At 41.9% G+C, this 4,625-nt stretch overlaps 1 non-coding gene across 1 annotated transcript; it reads left to right on the top strand.

Moving 5' to 3' along the window:
- The first annotated feature begins 4,155 nt into the window (after nt 1-4,155).
- Trnat-ugu (transfer RNA threonine (anticodon UGU)) lies at nt 4,156-4,229 on the top strand. Its single transcript has one exon. It is a non-coding gene; the product is annotated as a tRNA-Thr (tRNA).
- The last annotated feature ends 396 nt before the right edge of the window (nt 4,230-4,625 follow it).

Genomic DNA, 4,625 nt, shown 5'->3' with positions numbered 1-4,625 from the left:
TGATGTCCTTAGGTTAGTTAGGTTTAAGTAGTTCTAAGTTCTAGGGGATTGATGACCTTAGAAGTTAAGTCCCATAGTGCTCAGAGCCATTTGAGCCATTTGAACCTGTACTCAACGCAAATTTTTCTGGCATCTCTATTTAACTCAAACAGAGGAATATGCTAGAAATGTTCAGATTCTTCCACTTGGCACCCCATTTTCAAGCGTCCACACCTCCACTCATTGATCTTCAAATGACAATATGTAAACCCAACACAAATTACAACTTTTGTATGTTGTTTCTAGCCTGTGTAAGTGATGCACGTGTTGTCACTGATGGGTCCATCTTGTAGCATACATTTTACTGTTTTCAAGTTTTTATAATAGTGGTGATGAATAGGAGGTATAACCTTCAGGGCGTCTTTTACATTCATCTTTATTGCCACAGAGATCGGTCTTGATATGCTATAAAGAAGTTCATGTGAAATACTATGTAGACTTTCTAAAGAATGTCTGTTTCCATTTTGCTTGTGGATATCGATTTTTCAAAATGATATTTCTGCTGAGAGAGTCATTTTACATTTGATAGCAAATGGCTCAGCCTTCGCAGCTGTGATCCATTTCTTTGTCAGCCATTTAATTGGTTCACCTTCGACTTCACCAGAAAATTTCTTTTTCTTCTGAAGTACCCTCTTCCAACTATCAGGCTTTCTTTTACATTTACAACCTCTAATAGGCTATGGTGAAGGCATAACCTCAACATCTGAAGGGGCAGTCACTGTTTTGCTCAACTAAAACATCATTATTATTTAGTTGGTGAAACTACATTATTTAAAATGTTTAGTTTTTGACATAATTGGAATGAAGAATTATCAGAATGAACATCTAAATCTGAAACTGCTACAAAGTCTGTATCTGTGTTCGAGCTGTCACCAAAAATGTCTTCTTCACTGTTCTGTTCACTTGTTGTAGACCACTATTTGATCAAAATAAAAAAAGAAACGTAAGAAATACCTCATACACACACTAACACTGTAAAGCTTGGAACCTAAAGTCAATTAAACATCGGCTGCCATGGAGTTAAACACTTCGGCAACTGAAACCACTGGTAAAATTTTCCCTTGCCAGAGCAGACAGTGCAGTCTAGCAACAAAACATTTAACTGTGGAGTTAGTCATTTTAGCCACCCATAAGTATTCAGTAATGCAGCCCAGCCGTCACACTTTTTAAAAACTGAAGTTGTTCAGCTTGGCTTCTGAACACCTCATATCCTGAACAGAGTTGGTGCCAGCACATTTTCTTGGAGCAGCCATTTTTCTGTCTCCTCCCCACGCTCCTTTGGGACTCTACGAAGAAACTTCAGTTCTGGAGCAGGTTCTGATGGCCTGGGTGAAAATATATTCATTTGTGATGTTGTACATCTCCTAAGCGAAGGCGACAGTTAATGGTACCGTAGGATGCTGACAGGTCAATAGAGACTGCTTTTGTAATCTCCTGCCTTTCAAAGCCATCTTATGTATGCTGAATCAGTTTCACTATGTGGGAGAAACTGCAAAATAACTTTGATTTGTTAAAAGTGACAACCAAAGATTATCTTAAAATTTTTTAGTTACTGATAAATCATTGTGATAATTCCTGGAACAAGGATCTGTCCCCAATACAAGACATTATATTCATGTATGCAGATAGTAACTGTTCTGAAAAGAACAGTTACCACTGATGACCATGCAGCTTCTCTAGAATAAATGATAATTAATTGAAACCCTCAGCTGCCGACAGGTGTTGTTGATGTACCTCGATGGGGACAGCTGAAAATTTGGGCGCTGATCAGGACTCGAACCCGGGATCTCCTGCTTACATGGCAGATGCTCTATCCATCTGAGCCACCGAGGACAGAGATGAATAGCGCGACTGCAGGGACTTATCCCTTGCACGCTTCCCATGAGACGCACATTCCCAACTGTCGACAATCTACATACGTAATGTTCCTAATAGATATTTGCCCACGCATATCCAGGGTGGTCTATTGATCGTGACCGGTGACCGCTTATCTAACGAAATAAGCGTCAAACGAAAAAACTACAAAGAACGAAACTTGTCTAGCTTGAAGGGGGAAACCAGATGGTGCTGTGGTAGGCCCGCTAGATGGCGCTGCCATGGGTCAAACAGATATCAAATGCGTTTTTTTTTTTTTTTAAATAGGACCCCCCCCCCAATTTTTATTACGTGTTCGTGTAATACATAAAGAAATATGAATGTTTTAGTTGGACCACTTTTTTCGGTTTGTAATAGATGGCGCTGTAATAGTCACAAACATATGGCTCACAATTTTAGACGACAGCTGATAACAGGTAGGTTTTTTAAATTAAAATGCAGAACGTAGGTATATTTGAACATTTTATTTCGGTCGTTCTAATGTGATACATGTACCTTTGTGAACTTATCATCTCTGAGGACGCATGCTGTTATTGCGTGATTACCTGTAAATACCACAATAATGCAATAAATGCTCAAAATTATGTCCGTCAACCTCAATGCATTTGGCAATACGTGTAATGACATTCCTCTCAACAGCGAGTAGTTCGCGTTCGGCAATGTTCGCACATGCATTGACAATGCGCTGATGCATGTTGTCAGGCGTTGTCGGTGGATCACAACAGCGAATATCCTTCAACTTTCCCCACAGAAAGAAATCCGGGGACGTCAGATCCAGTGAACGTGCGGGCTATGGTATGGTGCTTCGACGACCAATCCAGCTGTCATGAAATATGCTGTTCAATACCGCTTCAACCGCACGCGAGCTATGTGCCGGACATCCATCATGTTGGAAGTACTTCGCCATTCTGTCATGCAGTGAAACATCTTGTAGTAACATCGGTAGAACACTGCGTAGGAAATCAGCATACATTGCACCATTTAGATTGCCATCGATAAAATGGGGGCCAATTATCCTTTCTCCCATAATGCCGCACCATGCATTAACCCGCCAAGGTCGCTGATGTTCCACTTGTCGCAGCCATCGTCGATTTTCCGTTGTCAATAGTGCATATTATGCCGGTTTACGTTACCGCTGTTGGTGAAAGACGCTTCGTCGCTAAACAGAACGCATGCAAAAAATCTGTCATCGTCCCGTAATTTCCCTTGTGTCCAGTGACAGAACTGTACACATCGTTCAAAATCGTCGCCATGCAATTCTTGGTGCATAGAAATATGCTACGGGTGCAATCGATGTTGATGTAGTATTCTCAACACAGACATTTTCGAGATTTCCAATTCAATTCGTCTGATACTGATGTGCAGCTTTGCCGTGACAGCAGGTAAAACACCTACTTGGGCATCATCATTTGTTGCAGGTCGTGGTTGACGTTTCACATGTGGCTGAACACTTCCTGTTTCCTTAAATAAAGTAACTATCCGGCGAACAGTCCGGACACTTGGATGATGTCGTCCAGGATACTGAGCAGCATACGTAGCACACGCCCGTTGGGCATTTTGATCACAATAGCCATACATCAATGCGATATCGACCTTTTCAGCCATTGGTAAATGGTCCATTTTAACACGGGTAACGTATCACGAAACAAAAACCGTCCGCACTGGCGGAATGTTGCGTGATGCCACACACTTATACGTTTGTGATTATTACAGCGCCATCTATCACAAAGCGAAAAAAGTGGTCCAACTAAAACATTGATATTTCTTTACGTACTAACAAATATGTAATTAAAAATGGGGGTTCCTATTTAAAAAAAACGCAGTTGAAATCCGTTTGACCTATGGCAGCGACATCTAGCGAGCCAACTGTAGCGCCATCTGGTTTCCCCCTTCAAGCTAGACGAGATTCGTTCTTTGTAGTTTTTTCGTTTGATGCTTATTTCGTGAGATATTTGGCACGATCACTATCAATGGACCACACTGTATAGTTAAATGGCTAACCCGATATTTGCCCATGCATATATAGTTAAATCGGTACCAAGCCATTGACCTTCGTCTGTGCGAATGCGCACAGGTTGCCCGAACTATTACGAGAATCGTTACCTTCGTGTGCGCGAGTAATGAGTGGATGGGCAAATATCTATTAGGAACATTACGTATGCAGATTGTGGACAGTTGGAAATGTGCGTCTCATGGGAAGCGTGCAAGGAATAATTCCCTGCAGTCGCGCTATTCATCTGTGTCCTCGGTGGCTCAGATGGATAGAGCGTCTGCCATGTAAGCAGGAGACCCGGGTTCGAATCCCGGTCAGGGCGCACATTTTCAGCTGTCCCCACTGAGGTATATCAACAACACCTGTCGGCAGCTGAGGGTTTCAATTAATTATCATTTATACGCATGTGTTCATGCCTCTAAACTGCGTATGGTCTTTGTCGCAACACAGCAATGGAGAACTTTTGTCCCAGTAGGTGCTGCAGTCTTGAGGTTTTGACTCCTGCTGAGATCGGCCTGTCATGCCAGAACAAGATGGGCATCCTCTGAAAAGATATTATTCTTAGGGCCTAATTCCCCCCATCTTTGTAACCACACAAACTTTTCTTGGAAAGGTAATTTTTCGTCATTACTACTTCAAGACTGAGGGCACAGGAAAAGATCGTTCAGTCCAACATCTTTGTCAGCTGAAACTTCCTGGCAGATTAACTCTTACACTG

This window comes from Schistocerca cancellata, chromosome 9 (genome assembly GCF_023864275.1).
Source record: "Schistocerca cancellata isolate TAMUIC-IGC-003103 chromosome 9, iqSchCanc2.1, whole genome shotgun sequence".
In the NCBI taxonomy this organism is placed as follows: Eukaryota; Metazoa; Arthropoda; class Insecta; order Orthoptera; family Acrididae; genus Schistocerca; species Schistocerca cancellata.
Note: the sequence above shows the minus strand (reverse complement) of the source record. Positions and strands in the feature narration are given on the sequence as shown.